Raw genomic sequence first — 23,107 nt, forward strand, 5'->3', positions numbered from 1 at the left:
TTTCAGGTCAGCGCAGATTCCTCAGCTTCTGTTGCGATCAAAAAAATATCTCTCATCCAAAGGAATCTTCCCTACGCGCATCTTCAAGAATGAAATCATTCTACCCCTGATTCATCGAAAGAAATATCTAGATCTATGGGAGAACACATAGAAGAGCTGGAGATGTGGTTGTCTCAGAAGTAAAACTGTTTTGGCAGTTTGTTCAACATTTCCTGGTATGCAGTAGGTGAGGACAGGGGAGTCAGCCAATGGGAGGCCAGGGATGCTTAGCCATGATGGGCCAATGGTTTGTTCTTTGCACCTCTAAGCCAATGAGAGTGCTTCATTTGGCCACCACCATAGAGGAATTATTATCTATTATATTTACCATCCAAGTGTGCAGAAATCTGTACAAGGGAGATTGTCAACGACCAGTGTTAATTAAAGGGGACCCAAATTGTGAGTTTGGGAGCGCTACTCTGTTAGGTGCCCTGGAGCAACACACAGAGCTGTGGCTGGACAGCTGTTTTTATAGACGAGAGCCAGGATTATGAGTTTAAACAAAGGACCAAGAGGTTTCCCAAACACTGATCAAAAGGTGTAATGGCACCCTAGTGGGTATATCCTGGAGTGAACATGTAAGGTTGAAGGCTGATACTAATATTTCAAAGTTAATATCTTTTTGGTAACCCAGAGAATAGCCCAGGAAGAGGACCATAAATCTGCTTTCCAGAGAAATGTTTACTCTTAAAAGAAGTCTGGACAGAAAAGAGGCCATAAAGAACAGAAGAACAGATATAGGTGTTTTGCAGATAATTGTTGCTAAAGGAGATCTACACTTCAAAGAGACAAAGGAACTTTCAGGGGAAGAAGTTCTCCATACTGGAATTCACTGGAATGCTGAGAACTCATACTGGGTGATGGTGGGTGAGGGGGGAGGGAGAGAGCAGATCGTACATAGAAAAGAAAATGTTCTGTTTCCACAACTTCCATAGTCCATGTTTTAGGCAAGCTCCCATGGTCATATGTGTGTCACCTTTGGGACTACCCACAGACCCAGGAGTAATCCTTTGGGGGACCCTGAGGTTGTTCAGAAATGGGGATGCCTCTAAATGTGGGTGTAAGAGGCTGCCCTCAGATGTAGGTCATAACAATGGGGTTACAAGATAACACTTCTGAGGAGGCCATCATCTTGGACCAAGCAAGCAGCACTGTCATTCCAGCAGATGCAATATAGGGAGTTTTGATTCTAGGACAGGAGTGTCAAATGTCCATCCCGCAGGCCAGAACCATCCTGCCATGGGCTTTAATCAGGTCTACCAGGCTCTTTTCTCTCTCCCCCCACCCCCCGTCCCCACCTTTTGAAGCTCTGAGGCTGCCAAAGTTCCCTGGTCTTTCTGACTTGCTGCCTTTAGCAGGAAGCAAAGCTGCCCAGACAGATAGGGCCCAGAGACCTTAATGGAAAATCCATGCCATATTTTCCTTGCAACTTTGTTCTGCAATGTGTTTCAACAGAGTGGAGCTCAGTTTCACTTTCAGCATTCCTATATAGACAGCTGAAGCTCATGCTTCCTGGAGTTGCATCCTTGCATATAAGGGGTTGATACTTTGAGCCAGCTTGTCTCTGCTGAATGGACCTGACCTAGTGTCCTCTTCTCCTTTTTATCTTCACAACAACCCTGTGAGGTAGACTAGGCTAAACTATATGACTGGCTTTACATCAGCTAGTGAGCTTCCATGGCAGACTGGTGCTTTGAACATGGATCTCCCAGACCCTAACATGAAGCTCTAATGACTATACCACACTGGCTTTCATAAGGTGGCTGTTACTGAACAGTAGCAAGCAGCCAGGCCAAAATTAGTCAGGTAGTAGCAGGTAGCTTGGTGGTTGCTGCCTGGCCAGGTCCAATGACTTATCCCTCAAAGGCTAAAACTACCCTTGAAAGGGCCCAACCTTCACTCCATGCCTTTTCCTGACAAAAACTGAGTTTAGGAGGTTGTGGTTGCCTAGCAACAAGCCCTTAAGGTTTCTGTTTCTTAAAGCTACAGGTGTTCCTTTTATCATCTTTGTTTTTTTAAAAAATGATTTTTTATTTTTTAACTTTCTGCAAACTTGGAGCATTTTTCAGATCTGTAGAAAGATCTGTCTTGCTCATTCACAGTTCCAGTCACTGGATTTATGTTTCCTTAGATTTAACTGACTTGCTATTAGTATATAGCTGGTTTTAATTACTTTGCTGTTTTATGGCTATGTTTATTCCCCTTTTGCACTGGTTTAAATTGTACTTGCATGCACACACAAAATCAATTTTGTGATTATTTTATGACTGTTCTTTTTAGACCTGTCTGAACTGAATAAAATGCAGTATGCACTAGTCAATATTAGCATGTTGCTTATCTTGAAGTCATGCAGCTACAGCGAAAGCAGAAACAGCAACTTTTCCCCTGAGCCTGTAGCCTCAAGAGCAAAGGTCCTCTGTCCTATTGAGACTATGAACACCTTCTGAATTCTGACACAGGATGGCGGGTGCAACTACGCATGAGTAGAGCCAACCACAAAATGCTTGCCACAGGAGGTTGAGGTGGAACCAACCACACAAAAGAAGCCCAAGTGGGGTAATTTTAAAATAGCACAGGGAAAGGAGACTGAGAGAATAACACAAACACAGTGTTTGAAGTGCCACAGAAACATCATTTTGATCTGCCCAGCCCATTGGATCTCCAATTGCCAATCAGAAGCCCTGCTGGTAGGGTTGCCAGCTCTGTGTTGGGAAATAACTAGATAATTGGAAGGTGGAGCATGGGGGGAGTGGGATTTGGGAAGGGCAGAAACCTCGGCAGGGTGTAATACCATAGACTCCATCCCTACAAAGCATCCATTTTCTCCAAAGAAATTGATCTCGATCATCCAGAGATTAATTGTAATATTGGGAGATCTCCGGCTGCTGGGCAAGATCACCCCCCTCCAGCCCCACTAATAAAAACACTTGATGGACACCAGGAAAAGTGCTTTTGGGATCCCTTGGCACTCATGGAGGGGCGGAATCCCTGCTTAAGAGTATAAGTAGGAGCAGGGCTTTTTTTCTGGAAAAAGAAGTACCAGAACTCTCCAGTTTTCAAAAGTTTTTATTAGTTTCAGAAAAGTTTAGAAAATAGAAAACAGAAAGAAAGGTAAAGGTAAAAGCACAATACATTCTGGTCTTGTTTTTATAAAATACTTTCCAGAATCAAAAGGATAGTTCTACCATATTTTCTTAACAAATATTCTCTCTTCTTGTTATTTTAATCTAAATTTATATATATATATATATATTCCATTTTAAAGTTGTATGATATAAATCTTTACTTATATTCTAATAATTTGCCAGGTTTTTTCCCATGGCGACACTGGGACTCTCTCAATTTGTTACGACACCCACGCACCAGGCCGGGCACATGTTAGACCTGATCTTTGCATCCGGGATTTCGGTGAACGATATCGCGGTAGAAGCGGTACCATGGTCGGATCACCTAGCCCTCAAGGCCCGTGTGGAGATGCCATCCCAACCCTGTATGGGCGGAGAGCCTATTTTGGCTCGCCCCCGGAGCCTGATGGACCCGGAACGGTTCCAAATGGCACTGGGGGATCCCTGGCCCCCTGGCGATTCCCTCGACAACCTGGTGGAGGCCTGGCAAGGCCGGCTAACCAGGGCCATCGACGAGATCGCACCTCGACGTCCTCTGCGCCCTCGCAGGAGGCTGGCTCCATGGTATACCCGGGAGCTACGCCGGCTGAAACAGGGGCTCAGACGACTAGAGAGGCAGTGGCAGCATACTCGGGACGAAGCGACGAGAACATCTTATATAACGTTTATGAAGTCATATGAGATGGCAGTCAAGGCTGCAAAGAAAGATTACTTTGCAGCCAAGATTGCATCTGCAGATTCGCGCCCGGCACAATTATTTAGAATAATTGGAGACCTTACTACATTGCCTCAAGGCAAACCAAATGTTAGGGAATTAGAGATTGGCTGTGAGGCTTTTGCGAAATATTTTGCAGATAAAATCACGTCGCTCCGCCAAGACCTGCCTATCACATTGGATGCAGTACGGGAACTTGAGGCGCCGCGCCTGTCTTCGGATTTGGAGTTGGGTCAGTTTGACCCACTCAGCCTGGAGGAAGTCGACGGAATTCTCTCTGTTGCGCGCCCAACAACTTGCGATTTGGACCCTTGCCCCTCCTGGCTGATTAAAGCTTGCCAGAGGGAGCTTAGATGTCCTTTACGGGACATAATAAATAGATCCCTCTCGGAGGGGCGTTTTCCATCACCTCTGAAAGAGGCTTTGGTCCGCCCCCTCCTGAAAAAATGTACAGCAGATCCGGCCGAATTGGCAAATTACCGACCGGTTTCTAATTTACCGTTTTTAGGTAAAATTATTGAGAGGGCAGTGGCGCTGCAACTACAGGGTTTTCTGGATGACGCTTCCGTCCTAGACCCTTGACAGTCCGGCTTTCGCCCGGGCCACGGGACGGAGACAGTGCTGGTCGCCTTGGCAGATGACCTCCAGCGGCAACTGGATCGAGGTGGCGTGGCGGTGCTGATGTTGTTAGACCTGTCGGCAGCGTTCGACACGGTCGACCATCAGCTACTGACCCGCCGCCTCGCCGACATAGGGATTAGGGGGCTGGCCCTACAATGGCTTTCCTCCTTCCTCAAAGGTCGGGGACAAAGGGTGGCAATCGGGGGAGAGCTCTCCCGGAGGCGCACACTAGATTGTGGGGTGCCTCAGGGAGCAGTTCTCTCCCCGATGTTATTTAACATCTACATGCGCCCCCTTGCCCAGATTGCCCGGAGTTTTGGACTGGGTTGTCATCAATATGCGGATGACACCCAGCTCTATCTGCTAATGGATGGCCAGCCTGACTACGTCCCAGTGAATTTAGACCGGGCACTGCAGGCCGTGGCAACTTGGCTTAGGCTGAGTGGGTTGAAACTGAATCCGACGAAGACAGAGGTTTTTTGCGTGGGGCGCGGCGCTCTGGGAAGGGAAATACCTCTCCCGGTTTTTGACGGTGCGCCGCTGAAAGCGGCGGGCCGGGTCAAGAGCCTGGGAGTCCTACTGGAGCCTTCACTATCAATGGAGGCCCAGATAGCGGCCACTGCCAAGTCGGCATTTTTCCACCTGAAGCGGGCAAGGCAGTTGGCTCCTTTCCTGGAGCGTCGGGACCTGGCAACAGTGATCCATGCGACGGTCACCTCAAGACTAGACTACTGCAATGCCCTCTACATGGGGCTGCCTTTGTGTCGAACCCGGAAGCTGCAGCTAGTGCAGAACGCAGCGGCCAGGCTGTTATTAGGACTCCCGAAATGGGAGCATATACAGCCGGGGCTGCGTGAACTGCACTGGCTGCCAGTTACGTACCGGGTCCGATACAAAGTGCTGGTTATTACCTTTAAAGCCCTATATGGCCGAGGACCTGCCTACCTGAGGGACCGTCTCTCCCCATATGAGCCCCAAAGAGCACTGAGGTCGGCAGGGAAGAACATGCTGACTATCCCTGGGCCAAAGGAGGCAAAATTACAGAGTACACGGGCACGGGCCTTCTCTGTTATAGCCCCGTGCCTTTGGAATCAACTCCCAGAGGAGGTACGGGCCCTGTGGAATTTGGACCAATTCCGCAGGGCCTGTAAGACCATCCTTTTCAAACAGACTTTTGTAGACATCGAGAGGATGGCTGTTTAATTCACCAACAATTTACCTAGTGATCCCTGCCAGAACATAAGTGTACAGAATAACATCAGGAAGATCACCGCCGTTTAAACTATGGAATGACCCAGACATTTGGAACTGGTTTTAGGTTGTTGTTTTAAATTAATGTATAATTTAAATGTTGTTTTAATCATCTTATATTGTATATCTTGTATTGTATAATTTTATTGAACTGCTGTTAGCCGCCCTGAGCCTGCCTAGGCGGGGAGGGCGGGATATAAATAAAATTTATTATTATTATTATTATTATTATTATTATTATTATTATTATTATTATTATTATTATTATTATTATTATTATTATTATTAAAAGTTCGCTTAAAGATAAATATTATAATATAAACACAGGGAAAAAGAAATCAGATCACACCACAGAATCGTAAAGGTCTTGATTGTCCAACCAAACATAAAATTTTATTCAGTTTTTTTCTCGCTTCTTCTTTAGATTTCCCAGCTATCAGTTGGGATAGAAAGTCAAGCTCTGCAGTCTCCAAAACTTTCCCCACCAAGTCCATTTTCAAAGGGGTTTCCTGACATTTTCATCTCTGCGCCAAAAGGATTCTAGCTGCAGTGTTGAAGTGTGCCAGCATGTGTCTCATTTCTTTAGAATAATCGTCTGGAAATATATTCAATTTAAAAAGTTCTGGTTTGAAATGTGTCTTGGTTTTTATAATCTTCTGTAACATTTTGTGTACCATTTTCCAGTAGCCTTTCACCATTTCACACTTCCACCACATATGGTAAAAAGTACCAATTTTCTTGGTACACTTCCAACATTTATTAGACATGTTAGTATAAATCTTGCACAGTTTCTATCAAGTACCATCTATAAAACATTTTATAGAGGTTTTCTTTGAAAGTCACTGACCTAGTTAGGTTAACACTAAGTTTCCACAATCTTTCCCATTGTTCTAGTGTAATGTTATAACGAAAGTTTTTTGCCCATTGGACCATACAATCTTTTACAACTTCATCTTGTGTCTTCATTTGAAGTAGATATGCATACAGTTTGGAAATTAACTTTTCTTGTGGTCCCAAAAGAATTTTATCAAATAAATATTGTTCACTAGTGAAGCCTATTGCCTTATCTTTAACATATCTGGATTCAACTTACATTCTCATCCACCAGTTCATTTTAATATCCATGTTTTCTAGTTCTTCTGTAGTTTTCAGTTGATTTTCTTTTCCCAACAAATCCTCATACCTGTAATTCTGGTTTGCTTTTAAAAAAATTGGGTGAGTAAATGCTTCTACTGGTGAAACCCATCTTGGAACTTTTGAGTAGATTTTAGGCTTTAACCATGACCAGGTATGATGTAGAGATTTCTGAAACCAATGATTCTTAAAGTAAGAGTGGCCTTCAAGTCTTTGATACCACAAATAAGCATGCCATTCCATAGTCAAATCGTGTCCTATCAACAGTTGTCTCTTATCTTTCAACAACATCCAATCTCTTATCCACAACAGTCCAGATGCTTTATAGTACAATTGCCAGTCTGGGAGGCCCATACCTGCTCTTAATTTGGAATCCTGCAAGGTCTTTAATTTAATTCTGAATTTTTTGCCTTGCCACACATATTTAACGACCATCTTATTTAGCTCTTGAAAAAATCCACTGTTTAGGAATATTGGAATAGTTTGAAAGAGAAATAGTAGTCTTGGTAAAACATTCATTTTTATCAAACTATTCTTCTCATTAAAGATAGGTTCAGATCATGCTATTTTTCCAAGTCTTTTTGAATTTCTTTAAGTAGTTTATCATAGTTGTCTGCTTTTAAATTGCTACATCTATTTGGAATCACCACACCTAAATATTTGATTCTTTTTTCATGAAGAAATACCAAATTGTTTAATCTTGTTTATAAGACCGTCTATAGAGTCCATTGGTTGTTCTAATATAAAAACTAGGTCGTCAGCAAATGCTGTAAGTTTATATTGTTCGTTTTTTATCATCGCTCCCTTTATACTTGTATCTTCTCTTATTTGATTGTTCAATACCTCTAATGATAAAATGAAGAGTAGAGGTGACAGTGGGCAGCCTTGTCTTGTACCTTTTTGTATATTGTTTCTGTTAGTTTGCCATTCAGTCACCCTAGCCTTTCACAGGAAGTATATTGCTTCTACTGTTCTCAAAAAGTTTTCCCCACATTCCATACTTTTCAATTGCTGTAACATAAACTGTCAACGAAGATTGTCGAATGCCTTCTCAGCATCTAAGCAAATTAAAGCCAGTTGTTTCTCTGAATGGCCTTCATAATATTCTAAAATGTCACAAACTGTTCTATCTTTCAAGTATCTTTTAGGCAAAAATCCTGCTTGGTCATAATGTATTGTAGATTGCAAAACTTTCTTCAAACGTTGAGCCAGTATCACGGCAAAATTTTTATAATCCATATTTAAAAGGGAAATTGGATGATAATTTTTAATATCTTTCAAATCATTATCTTCTTTCAGAATCAACGATATCGTAGCTTCTTGCCATGAGTTTGGAATATGGCCTTCTTCCTGTATCTTCTCAATGAGGTGTTTAAATGGTAGAAGTAAAGATTCTTCATAGGCTTTATAATACTCTGCTGGTAGTCCATCTGGTCCTGGTGACTTGCCATTCTTTTGGGCAGTTAATGCCTCTCAAAGCTCCCTTATTATTATAGGTTCATTCAAAAAATTTTGTTCTTCTTCTGTAAATTTGTTAAGGTTATTTTGTTTAACATATTCTTCTAAGTAGTTTTGTCAACTTGCTTGTCTTCATATAGTTTTTTTATAAAATTGTTCTACAATTTGTTGTATTTCTTGTTTTTGAGATTTCTCTTCATTGTTCCCATCTCTCAATGTTGTAATTATTCTTTTAGCCTTCTCTTTTCTCATTCTGTAGGCATGCTCAAAAAAGTTTTGCTTAGCGTACCTTAGTTTAATCTCCACCTCTTCCATAAGAATTAAATTCATTTTGTGCTGCATTTCTCTCACCTTTTTTTGAAATTCATACTTTGTTGGATGCTTTTTAAGATTATTCTCAGCTTCTTCCATTTGTGACATTAAATTTTGATAACTTTCATCTCTTTCTTTCTTCTTTTTAATGCAGCATCTAATTGCAAGGCCCCTGTAGAAAGCTTTTGCAGTGTCCCACACTGTTTGCATCTTTACTTCTTGTGTTATATTTTGTTTAAAGAAGGATTCCATTTCTAATTTAGTTTCTTTAAGAAAGTCTTTGTCTTCCAAAATCGCTGTGTTTAACTTTCATGGTCATCTTATCCTTGCACCTTTTAATTTTATCATTACAGGGCTGTGGTCTGATATAACTCTTGTTTGAATCTCTGTGTCCACTAATTCTTTAATCAAGCTTGTAGAGAGCCAACACATATCAATTCTAGACCAGGTTTGGTGACTAGGAGAGTAGTAAGTAAAATCTCTAGAATTGGGGTATCTTGTTCTCCAAACGTCCACCAACTCCATTTCTTCAGCTAATTTCCAGAAGCTTATCGGAAGCTGAGGATTTTTAGTTTTCATCTGTTTATGTGTTTTCTTATCCAACTGTCAGACACCGCATTGAAATCTCCTATTAGACAATATTCCACATACTTCAGGTTTGATAATTTAAGCTGCAAATCTTGAAAAAAAATCTTTCTTGATGGTCATTTGGAGCATAGATGTTTGCAAGCAGGATTTTCTTATTGTCCACTGTGATTTCCACTAATAAAATTCTACCATCTTCAGAAGCAAATTGCAGTTGTGGGTTAAATTTGTCTTTAATATAAATTGCCACTCCCCTTTTCTTTTTGTGTAAGTCTGTAGCTGTAAATAAATTGCCAAGTTTTTTGTTCTTCAAAAAATTTTGATCTTTAGTTAGGATATGAGTTTTCTGTAAGCAAATTATGTCCATTTCCATTTTTGCCAAATATCTAAATGTCTTTCTCCTTTTAGCAGGAGAATTAAGTCTATTTACATTAAATGAAACAATTGAGGAAATTATGGATTTTGTTTATCACTATCTTTCCTATCTTTTTTGAATTGTAGTCTTGTATGATATCTCCGTGTTTGGTTTGGATCTTCATCACCAGAATCTTCTTCTCGCTCCTCCTCCTCCTCTTTTTCTTTGTTTTCTTTCTTCTTTATACTTTCAAAAAAAATTCTGGGCTTTTAAAAGTGGAGTTGATCCTATATCTATTCTCCTGGTATGTAAAAAGAAGGCCTTCTGGCATTAGCCACATGTAGGGTATCTCTCTTCCTCTCAGAAACTCTGTTAATGCTTGGTATTCTCTCCTTTTTTGTCTCACTGGCCAAGGGACCTCTCTTAAAATTTTCACTGTATTTCCAGCTATCACCATGAGTCTGTCTCTTTCTTGTTTCAGGATGTCATCTTTAATCTTTTTTCTTGCCAGCCTCAAATGAACTTCACTAGGTAGTTTGTTTCATCTTGTGTAGCTCGATGGCACCCTTCTGACTTGGTCAAACTCATCCTCCATCCTCTGAGGAGCCACCTGTAAAATTTCAGCCAAGGCTTCACTTAATATTTTCTGTAAATCTTCATTTTTCTCTTCTGGTATGTTTTGAAACCTCAACATGTAAGCCACTTTGACTACTTCCAACTGTAGGAGTCTAGAATCTTGTAAGGTCTGTTCTTTTCCCAGATGTTCCACTTTTTGAATATTCTCTGTCATCTGACCCTTTAATGCTTTTAAGGTTTTGTTGGTCGCTGCTGTCTGTCTACTATTCTCCCTAAATTCTTCTTTGATCTCTGTCATCTGTTCATCTATATTGTCTATTTTACTTGCCACCCATGTTATAGTAGTCATTAAAGTAGTTTGCCATTCTTTCATGTCACCTTGCATAGGTGTAAATTTCCCTGGGCCTGGTTAGCCACCAGGTGAATAAGATGATTTCCCTACTTTAATTTCTTTTTTTTGGGGGGGGGCAATTCCTTGGGAATGGCCTCTGCTTTACTATCCATTGTTATTAATGTAAGCACACTCAGAGTCAGCAGTTCAAAAAGGTCTCTTGACTGTTTGTTTTAAAGTTCTATGTTCTGTTTTTAGCAAAAGAATAATCTTCTCCTAATAATTCTCTTGTTGCCAAATAGTTCTAAAAAGAAATCAGGCTGCTAGCTTTTCTTAACAATTTGTGTTAGACAAAAGAGCACTGAAACTAATAACAAACACAACTTTCAGCACAGTAGATATTCAGTAGACAAAACAGCAGACCACAGTTCACTGTTCAATAATTTCCATCAACATTAGTTCAAAGACAAGCCAACTCTCCACCTCGACTTTTGAATATCTTCTAAGCACCACTATAGGCAAGTACCATACCATACCAAACCTTTAATGGCATAATAGATTCAGATAAAAATACACAGAATATAAAAATTTAAACATTGGAGATAAAATCAAAATAAAACCGAGCTTACAGATGCATTCAAACATGGTCAGAATTAAATTTAAGGATGTCAGCCAGAAATTTTGCCACAGCCTCACTAACCACCCCCTCAGTATCACTCAATAAATAATAACAGGGTGGCAGAATAGGCAAGTATAATTTTGTAATCCAAGGCTGAACAGCCTATTTATAATCCCAAAAGTTGGTTGCAAAAAAATAATCCAAACTGAAAAACAATAATCCCAACAAGCAAGCAGGAAAAAAAATCCAGCGGAGTCAAAAAGAGAGAACCCCCCCCTAAAGTAATCCAACCAGTATAATGAGGGGGGGGGGAAATCCACAGATAAAAAATAATCCACAGGTAAAAATAATCCAATCACCAATAAACCAAGGGCAGAAAAAAAGAAAAGAAAAAAAAATAGAGAGCAACTCTAATATCTATATCCAAAAGAAAATAATTAAATCCTTAACATCCACAGATAGAAATAAAAATAAAAATAAAAAATCTTAGAACCCAAAAAGCTAAAGTATAATGTCAGATAGCCACCAACTTGTAAGCACAGCACTTCAAAGGTTCAGCTTCTGTTACAAGAAAAAATCTTCCAGCCAAGTCTCTTAGCATCCATAGACACTTATCAATAGGAAACTTTCTCCAAAGTCAAAGCTTCTTCTTCCTTCCACCAAATACAGTAAATCAATTAAGTTTAGGCACCAAGTCCAGTATGTAATACAAATTAGTGTAGTCTCCTGCAGGTAATTTCAGTATTCAACGTAGGCAAAAACTTTTGCAAGCCTTGAAAGAGAAAGGGGGAGAGTTCCCCCCCCCTTTCTCAGTCTATTGCCTCACTTGAAGTCTGCAGCTTCTTTATTCCTGCATCTCTGACATCTTTGACACACATCCAAAATGAGTATAATAATCAGAACTTACAATGGTAGAATAATTCATGTCATTTGTCTTTGAGTTGATTGAAGATCCAGAATGCAGAGTGTTGAAGGAAGAAGAGATGAGCCGGTGGCTGGCTTTTGGCCATTTAAAAATGGCGATTGAGATGCTGAGGCTTGGGAAGAGCGGGATCGGGAAGTAGTCACCTCCGCTTGCATTCCTGATTGACCGCTCCAATTCCCCTGCCTTCTGGGACCCTCCCTGGGCCCCAGAATTGAGTCAACCTTCTTGGGTGACCCCTCAATGCACCAATTTGAAGGCGGCACAGGACGCGACGGTCCGAGCCGCTTTCAAAGGCAAGTCGCCGAAACCAGAAGTCTGAAGTACCAGAACTCTCAAGAGGAAAATGAAAGAGAAACACTGGTGCGCCCTGTGAAGTTTTAAACATTTTTTTTTTTTTAGAATTTTGTTTCCATTAAGAGGTTCCAGAACTCCATTCCACTGTGTTCCCCCGGGGAAAAAGCTCTGCTTGGAAGTATGCACAAAGAAGCAAGAACAAAAAATCAGTAGGTAGGTTATGTACATATAGAATGCTTAAAATTGAATTAATAAAAGTAAATAAAAAGGGGGAGAAAGTAAATGGCGGTGGAGAATCACTACATTCTAAGCTGGATATCCTTCCATCCACTTTATCACTCCTGTCCTTTCTGTGTTCTATGCCTGCATGAAAGGAGGGAGAAAAACCACTGGTGATTGTCCCTGCATACCTTCATGATACTTCCTAGAAGGATCCTACCATGCCTCTATTATTCTAATTCCCCTCACACTCTCATTTCAGTCAGAGTAATTCCATCTAAATAAAATCAATGCACACACACATGCAAAACCCATTGCATACATACTATGCATGCTTTTTCACTTTGTCTATAACACAATTGCACTTGCATCTGGGTGGTATTGATCACCCCTCAGCGCCACAATTCAACTAATTGATATACAAATTAAGCAAACATGAACACATTCAATATTGCAGGCCAACTGTAGCCACTGTGAATAATAATTCAAGTTACAATGGAAAATGAAAACTGGTATTTTACTCTAGCAAAAATCTTATAGATATGATATTCTAACAGATGGATGTGGTATTTTTCATCATCATAGCACTGAGATTTTGGACTTTACTAATATTTTCTATGCTGTGACATGGTTTTGATATCAATCTAAGTCGAAGTACATAAAAGTTTAATGGAAGATTTTTCTTCAGATCTGTTTGTAACTGGCGTCTTCATTGCTACATAATGGCCTGTCACATTATACCATGATGCTCTATTTTTAAGCAGCATATAAAGGATGAATGAATATTAAAAATAGCTTATCGAGAATTAAAAAGAATTTTAAAAAGAATTAATAAATGATTATTACAATGAATATATGATAGATTTTTATAGATTCCAACATGTTGCTCACACTGATTTATGACAACTTATACTGATGTGCCTACCATGCTGTCCATCCCATCAGCTAAGACCTTCCTCACAAGGCTCTCTTCAAGGTTGAGACAGGTGTCAACCAGAGATAGAGAATGTAAAGAAAGAAGTACTTTTCTCCCTTTCTCACAATACGAGAATCTGTGGACATTCAATGAAATTGCTGAGCAGTCGGGTTAGAACTGATAAAAGGAAGTACTTCTTCACTCAAAGGGTGATTAACACATGGAATTCACTGCCATAGGAGGTGGTGGCAGCTGCAAGAATAGACAGCTTCAAGAGGGATTGGATAAACATATGGAGCAGAGGTCCATCAGTGGCTATTAGCCACAGTTTATCATTGGAACTCTCTGTCTAGGGCGGTGATGCTCTGTATTCTTGGTACTTGGGGGGGCACAGTGGGAAGGTTTCTAGTGCCCTGGCCCCACTGATGGACTTCCTGATGGTGCCTGAGTTTTTTTGGCCACTGTGTGACACAGAGTATTGGACTGTGTGACACAGAGTATGGGCCATTGGTCTGATCCAACATGGCTTCTCTTATGTTCTTATGAGACACAGTATTGCTCAGGCACTGCATCTGCCCTTCCCCCCCAAAAAATGCTGACACAAGACAACCAGGTGTGGGTTCAACTGTTTTTCTTATTTGTTTAATCAAATGCTTGATCTATGTCACTGCTTATTCAAATAAGCTGATAATTTCGAGTGTGGGTTGTGCTAGGCATCCACTATGGATGCCTTTTGGGCAGCTCCACCCTGGGTTCAAACTTAGCCAGCAAATCTGTCATCTTTGCTTATTCCAACCCCCACAACCATTATATGGCAAGAGCTACCAAGCTTCCTCTGATGTCCTTCAGAGCTTCTTTCAGGTTTGAAAGATGCTGCACTCCTTCGCAGCACACCCAGCTGCAAGGTGTGTGATGGACTGCTCCAGGCTTGGTGCCTATGGGTGTTTGCTGATTAGCCCTACCTATCCTGGGCAATTCATCCTATTCCTGACAACTAGTTGTGGCCTAACCAGTTTAAAACCAGGACTACTATTTAAACACCATGCTCACAGTGACAGCACAGACCAGGTGAAAAAAGGAATTTGCACCAAGCCCATCTGTCAAAACTCCACAAATTTCTGCTTGGCTCAGTATAGAGACCTAATATCACACTGTCCCTTGGAAGGGTGGGTGGGTTGGCTGCATCAAAATGCCTGCTGAATAAAAACCAGCCTGCTGCCCTCTCCTGATTTGCTGGCTAACCCCAGAACTCCACCAATAGTGTCTCATGACACATTTAAAGTTAATGTGGGCCAGGGCAAATTGATCCATGGAATTATTTCCCATGAATATTCCTTTTCAATGGTGGCTTCTTGCCTGTGGAGTACCCTTCCCCTTAAGCCACCTGGCACCTGCCTACTCCTTTTTTAGATACCAGGCCAAAACACTTCCCTTTACCCAGTCTTTCAGTTAAGTGGTTGATCTTTTAAATATCATTTTTATAGTATGCTTCTAGCCTGAGATCACCTTTATGAGACTCATTTTGTACAGTTTTATGTTCTGGCTGAGTTTTCAAAAGTTTATTAATTGTTAACTTTTATTGGATGTTTTAATTTTGTTTTTATGATGCAATGTTCTAAGCTGACTTGGTCAGGTTTTTTTGAGAGGTAGTATAGAAATTTGCTCTGTGTGTGTGATAGGAAAGAGTTCAATTTCTTATTGTTTAACAAAGTTTAGTAGAAGTCTGTATTGTTATTGTGATGGAATTTCAGAAAGCCACAGGGGAATTGTTCTCTCAAACTATAGCTAAATATTTTGTACAAGAAATTAAAAATTGTCTTTATAGCTATACCATTAATTGCAACATTAATTGAGCACAATCTGTTGAATTCTATGAGGAAAGAATATCTTATGCATGTTTTCATGGAACTAAATCCTACTGAGCTTGGCAATACTTTTTCATAGATGACTGATAACTAATGCATGAAGTTGTGATATTTCACATAATATAGAAATAGTCTAATTAATAACTATATAAAGTAATCCAAACATTAATTAATGATCAACAAACTGATTTATAACTGGGTTAACAATTACAAATTAGATACATGTCTGCAGGGCTTTTTTGTAGCAAGAACTCCTTTGCATATTAGTCCACACACCCCTGATGTAGCCAATCCTGAAACTTTCAGTAGGCCCTGTACTAAGAGCCCTGTAAGCTCTTGGAGGATTGGCTACATCAGGGGTGTGTGGCCTGATATGCAAAGGAGTTCTTGCTACAGAAAAAGCCCTGCATGTCTGTTTTTTAAGAGGCGGATCCTATTTAGTAATGTTAAGATAAATGCACTGATGGTGCTTTACAGGTACATCTTTTCACATGACCCCAAGATTGTATGTTCCCAGCACCAGTTTTTGAAGAAATCCATTTGCATCTTCATCTCCCAAAACACACATATACAGATGACAGGATTTTAGATTATAATAAGAATCTTAAACTTTACAAGAAGAAAATTGAAAAAATTAAGCTGAACGGATAATATTCATTAAAGTAAATTATAATTGGTTGGGGAGTCTGGTCAAAAGCATTACAGCAGTTCCACTGACAGTACAGGCTTATTTCTGTACTTTGCTTTTGTGCAGCATTTCTGTTCTTTGTAGTTCATACAGGCTGCTTCAGGGCAATCAATTGCAATACAACCAAGTATTTACAAACCTCAACAACATCACAAGCACCGATATGTAGAAATCTCCCTAGAAAAAACTTCTTGACAAATATAAGTATCAGAATTTGTTGGAATTGCCTAACATGGATTACCATCTATTATTATATGTCCATTATTAGTTATGTACTGATTTTCCTTTAGCTGCACTCTTGGCACAAATCAGCTGTTCTTGAGAACAATGAGGAATACATAAATTTTTGCTACACCACACGTCTTTTGGAAGATTTGCCTACATTTTATAAAATGACAGATCAGCTGCTGTGCTGAAGCATGTTGGAGGCACAAGTTACTTAAAAGGTGGATAGAATGTATCTAAAAGGGAAAGGACAAAAATGTCACCTGTCTGGGTCATCAAAGCATCTTAAGTGAGATCTTTGTTTTTATTCAGTTTGTGGTATCTGCTTATGTAGATAGGGTTGTCAGGTCCCCTGTTGCCACCAGTGGGGGATGGGTGGGTAGGATTGCCTGTTCCAGGTTGGGAAACTCCTGGAAATGTGGGGATGGAGCCTGGAGAGAACCTCAGTGGGGTACAATTAGGGTTGCCAATCATATAATGGAGAATTGATCCATAGGTATCTGGGGCACCAAATTTACAGCACAGCATTCAGTGCCTCTCATCAAAACACTTTCCAAGTTTCAAAAGATTGGACCAAAAGATTGGGGTCCAATTCTATGAGCCCTAAAAGAAGGTGCCCCATCCTTCAATATTTCCAGTGGAGGGAAGGCATTTAAAAGGTGCATGGTCCCTTTAAACGTGATGGCCAAAACTCCCTTTGGAGTTCAGTTATGCTTTTCCCAATCTTGCTCCTGGCTCCACCCCAATGTCTCCTGGCTCCACCCCCAAAGTCTCCTGGTCCCACTCACAAAGTCCCCAAATATTTCTTGAATTGGACCTGGCAACCCTAGTACAATGGTGTAAAGTCCACCATCCAAAACATCTATTTTCTCCTGGGGAACTAATTTCTGTAGTCCAGAGATGAACTGGAGTTGCAAGGGGTCCCATGGTCGCATCTTGAAGCTGGGGTCTGTATATGTATATATAAATATAATACTTCATTTATTGCTCATTAATCCCAATTTCTCCTACTAGCCCCAGTTGAGGAAAGAACTGATTGTTCCTGGGTTGATTAATGGGGAGTAACAAAAAAGAAAGCAGTAGTGTCACCAGTCCACTGGTCTCCACTTCCTAATTGGGGGGATGACTAGTAGACAAAAAATAAATAAATAAAATTCAGACACAATCATCCACAATCATATACTAGTAGAATTTAAAATACAATTAGGGTTTAATTCAACAAAAGGGGATGAGGAATTTTAAAAATGATACAGATCTTAAAAACTCAGATAGCAGAATTTAAAGTTGGAACCAAAGAGATGATTAGATTCTTTTATTGTGTCTCTGAGGCCTTCTGAAAGTCTCTCACACTCTGCTGCAGCTCAACTGGCTCTGTTTGTGGTGGTGGTGCTTCTGCTGCTCCTGCTTCTCTTGTTGTTGCTACAAATCTGCAGAAGCCACAGCCCTTTCAAGTTACCTTTTCAGGTTATTGTGTTCTCTGCACCAGGAACCAGGTGGCATCTCTCTCCTTTTTCTCATAAGAACTCCCCCCTGCCACATGCACACCCAGAATTATCTTTTTCTCCTTTCAGAACTTCCTTCTGGCTCCCATTCAGGGATAAAATATATCTTCCCTCAAACACCAATAGAGAGACAGACCCACAGGGTTACACTCAGCCTACAGTACTTACGTTCTAGTTAAAAACACAAGAGGTTTTGTACAGCTGTGTTCTCCATTTATAAAGAAGTAACATATCCCACGCTAAACTGTCAAATCAGCAAATTGTTTCTTCTCTGATTAATATAACAAATGCTAAAAAGAGGAACACAGTTTAACAACAGTGGAAGAAATAAAAATTTACTGGAACTGAACATCTCTCACTAGCATATAGATATATTATTTAAAAGGTTGATATGGTATGGTGGTAAGAAAACTGATTGGGGTGGCACATTTACTTAGTTAAAGTGCACCTTAAATGAGATGTACTACAATAGTACAGTCAAGTAAAATTACATTTACAGGAGCCACAGGATATCTGAATGACTGACTTGGCAAGAGCAGTCAAATATAGCCCAACAGTGAAACATATTTCAGCTTATCTTACATCATGTATGTCTTTTTCTTATTACACAAAGGGCATTTAACCAGTTACATGGAAGTGCATTTACCTAATATAAAGAAAGAAAACTAACATGGATTCAGTTTGTATTAATAAAGACAAAATATTAATATAGTATTTAAAAAGTTTGATGGTTAATAAATTTGGGGAGAAGAAGAAAGTTAAGAACTTAATGATTCCTAACTCAGATAAATGATCCAGATCCTCAGGAGACATAACCAGAAATGTACCATCTATTCCATATCTTGAGATCTATATATTTATTTTCTCTCTTAGGAATTATAAATGTTATGGTTTATTTACTTTCGTTACTGGTGGGATAGCAATAAAAAGTGCTGTTGGGGAAAAATATAAGAAGCAGAACCTTAACACTGCCAGTGAAGGCAAACAAAGCAAGTTTAGAGTTATGGCAAAAGTCAGTTGTCCTATAGATACAAATGTTTGCTTGTTTGTTAAGCAGGACAATTGTAGGGTGGTACAAGGCCCAGGCTTCAAATTCAAAGAGGTGTACAAATTTAGACACCTCTAGATTACTCATTTTGCAGAATACCTACCTCTTTGTTGAAGTACACATGTATCTAATATTTGGAAAAGTATAAATAGATTTATAGTATGTCATGTAAAGTCCTTGATACCCTTCAGCTATGTGTGGATGAAGCTATGTGGATGAAGCTATGTATGCTAATAGAAAGTGGATGTATATGTATGTGGATGTGGATATGAATGAAGCTATGTATGGTAATAGAAAGTACTTGAAGGACTTTGAGGGAGGGAATTAGTAACACCTTCATGGGATTCTAGGACTTAGAACACTCATGTACACTCTGAGTCTGTTATGGAAATTAATAGAAGCCTCTAGAACAGATTGCAGGACCTGAAATGGTTTCCTCAATTCACTTCAGGAGTTCAAAGTCTCTGATGAAATTATTCCCCACCAGAGACCAGAGGGACCTGGTAACCCTAGCCACTATGTAATCCAGTGCAACCCTGAAAGACATCCCCAGACAGACATCCAAACAATGCAGCCCTGGAATGTGATATTGCAATGTAACCAGAGAATATGGATATTACACAGAAATACCCATCTGAATGGGAATGGTCTCTTTTGCACATAAGAGAGGCAAATCCGGTTCAATCTAGGCCCTAAACAGGCTGAAAGAATGTCAAGTCTGGTTCACAGGCTGAGCAGACATCTTCGCTGTGCTGAAAGGCTAAAGAGCATCCATTTTTCTGATCCTGGAAAGAAACAACTCCAGACCCAGAGAGGGACATAGTGGGCAAAGCTGTAAAGATTCCTTCACCTCTTGTGGTAACCTCTTTCAAGCCTGTTTCCAAAACATAAAACCGACAACATATAAACAAATGGTCTGTACGTATGGTCTGCTATTCTTCAGGAAAGACAGCCAAAACAGAAAGGTTAAAGGCCAAAGGGCCATATTGTTGTGTGGATGTGTGTTATATCTGTAATCTGGTTTCATCTTTCTGTCAGGGAATCTGAGCTTTATAGAGTTTCTATTTTTCTTTAATTACTGCTAAAGGCTATCAAAGTTAACCAATCTCCTGAACACTTGATGGATGGCTATCCATTCTGACATGTAGGGAGAGATTTAGCACCTTCTGTGAGCTTCAAAGGAACCAGGCTCAGCAATAACAGGGCCATAAACGCATTTGGCCAAATAATTAAGATTCCTCTTTTGGGGGTATGCGTGTATGACATCCAGTTTTCATTGGATGGTTGAATATGACACTCTGATTTTCTATTGGGTATTTGGGTTTTTGACACTCTGCTTCCCCATTGGACAATTAGGCCTCTTGATGTGACGTAACTGACCCTAGAAAACAGGCTACCCTACCTGACAAGAGTACCTACCTCCTTCCTAGCTTCTTTTCAGCTTCCTAGCTTCGTGTACCTTCCCATTCTCCCTGGCATCCTTCCCTCCCTCCATCCTTTCCTGCCTTCACCCCCCCCCCCCTTCTCAAGAGAAATATCTCTCCAGAGGCCTCATGTTTCCTCTGACTGAGCCTACTCTGCAAGGACTAGGTGATTGTATAACCCTCCTCCCACCTATTCAGCTAAACTCTATGATTCCTCTTGTATGTTTGAAAATTATTTGAATGGGATGTAACTATTTAATAATAATTTCCTAACCCTATAATAAAATCTATTAATTTAACCAAAGGATTTTCAGTGGTCTATCTCCGTAAACACTGACAGAGATCCCGCTTCACCTCACCTCTCTTAGACTTGCCATTTTGAGCTAAGAAATATTAATATTCCCCAATAAAAAGTTGGTTGAGGTGGTAACAATTAGGCATCTATAAAAATATGGCCAACACATTGGATCATAGTCCTTCAGTATATGAGGGTAACAGAAAGTTTTTAACCTCATCTCTGTTGGATTGGATTCAATTATGACTTGTAGAAAAAGACTCTGTCCTGTCACTGAAAGTATTTCACCCAGTGTGAAAAGAAATAAAAATGCTACCTTTTCACTGGATCTCAGGGCCAAAGCAAGGGAAATGGTCTAAGTTCTCCAAGGCAGCAATGATCTGTGCTAAAGATTTAATTATTCAGTATTACTTTCTGCTTTACATTTTCTCTGTTACAAACAGAGGATATAACAGAGGTCCGAACAAGCAATTTGACCAGTAATGCTTATGCTAATTGACTTTTAATTATACTTTGCTTTGTAGTCACTCCACAGTCATATTCTAAGTTTAATAAACTCAAAACACTTATTTTTATTACTTTGCACTATTGATTAAATGTTTAATACTGAAAACAATGTTATCTACTTCCTCTGCCTCTCTGAGTGAATTATTTGAAATTATGAAGAAACACACATTACAACAGAGAATGTTTGTATACACCAAATGTAAGACTCTTGACTATTTTACAAAACTACACAAATGTTTTATCTTAGTCTTGTGAAGGAATACAGTTTATTGCTTCTCAACTGAACAATATATTCCCTTGGGCTTTGCTGTACCATTTAGGTTTCCAGTTCTTGATTTTATTGCCTACATAAGCTTTTTTACAGGAATGAGAAACAGGTTGTCTCCTTCAAAGGACAATTATTAACAGTAATCCTTATTCTCCCCCCTTTAATTATTTATGAAGATTTGCAAAAGCATTTGGATCTTTTCAGAGAAAATGTTATCTATAATATGCATGAAAACAAAAAAAGTAATAATCACAATGAAACACACAATTATATAATACAGCTATGACACATTATTTGTTAAATTCTGCAGGAGTTTTCATTGCCAAATGTCACCAAAGCAAATATCTTGCCCATTAATTCCAGAGCATTCTGTTGACACTGTGAGTTGACTCAGGAAACTATTCAGTAATGTGTCAGTACTATTATGCTTTGAAATATTCAATTTGAACAGAGAATAATTGTACAAAATCACTGAATGACTTTAGCAATGAATTGGGTTCCTCTTGGACAGAGGGGATGTCTAGATGGAACCTTCCCACAAGAAAAGACTGTTGTCCCTATTAAACTGAGGAACCCCTAATTTTTGTTTCCAGTAACTAGTAAGTTCCATAATACAATATCCAATAGCCTGGGCAACAGAGACAATGCTTTATAACTAGTCAAAACTAGGGATGGGCACAAACCATATTTTTGTAGTTCAATTTGGTTTATGGTTTATGGTTAGTGGCTGAACCATGAACTGAACCATGATCCAAAAAAACTGGGAGGTTGGTTCACAATCTGAATCAGTTTATATGGGTTCATGACCCCTGTTTTCTGCTCCCCACCACTTTTTATGGGGAGCAGAAAGTAATGGTTTAAATCACAACTTTTTTTATATAGAAAAAGCCCAGCATGTAGGCTGTTTTCAATCTTACTTTTTATTGACAAGGAAATTAAAGCCCTCTCACAATCCATGTCAGTGTCACTTCAGATTATTTCAGTGCATAACTAATTAATTCTAAAGTCTGCATTCCAAATGAGTTGTTGGAAAGGATTGAGATATCCTAATGGCCAATTTTGCTATTAAGGCATATATATACATCCCAAACCTAAGTTTCTTTTCTTATGACCACACTGCAAAGGAATCAGGGAAATGGGGGAGGCTACAGGGGCTTTCAGGGAAAGAGGAAATAGTTGGGGAGGAAGACATGCAATCCCCCCTAGTCTTTGTGGATTCTTGCTTGTTAACTAGATTTTTCAATAGCAGTAAAATCTGATTTCAGTAAGCATTCTAGATATCAAGGCAGAGTTAGATTCTGCTTTTGTGTTCATAGGTATGGTTATGTAAGGTGCTGACAAAGGTGGCTAGGTGCTGACAAAGAGGCAAAGTCTTGACAGAGCACATCTGGTACAGAAAGTAAAAAAAGCAAACTTTGTCCTATTGCTGTTCAGCAAACAGCAAAAAAAATGTTCAAGCAAACAAGTCTGACTTGGAAGTTAAAGGAGTTATTGTCAGGTTCCCGCTTGTTAGGTGTTTGGATAAGTTTGCATTTCCAGCTGATCTTACTAGGACATCATTGTAATTTCTTGTAGTGTTTAGACCTGGCTGAGGCCCTGTGGTATAGTGGTTAAGAATAGTAGTTAAGAGTGGCAGACTCTAATCTGGAGAACTGGGTTTGATTTCCCACTCCTCCACATGCAGCCAACTTGGTGACCTTGGGTTGGTCACAGTTTTTTCAGAGCTCTCACAGCGCCACCTGCCTCACAGGATGTCTGCTATGGGAAGAGGAAGGGAAGATGATTGTAAGCCACTCCAAGACTCCTCTGG

The sequence above is a fragment of the Heteronotia binoei genome, chromosome 3 (assembly GCF_032191835.1).
Source record: "Heteronotia binoei isolate CCM8104 ecotype False Entrance Well chromosome 3, APGP_CSIRO_Hbin_v1, whole genome shotgun sequence".
Classification (NCBI taxonomy): Eukaryota; Metazoa; Chordata; class Lepidosauria; order Squamata; family Gekkonidae; genus Heteronotia; species Heteronotia binoei.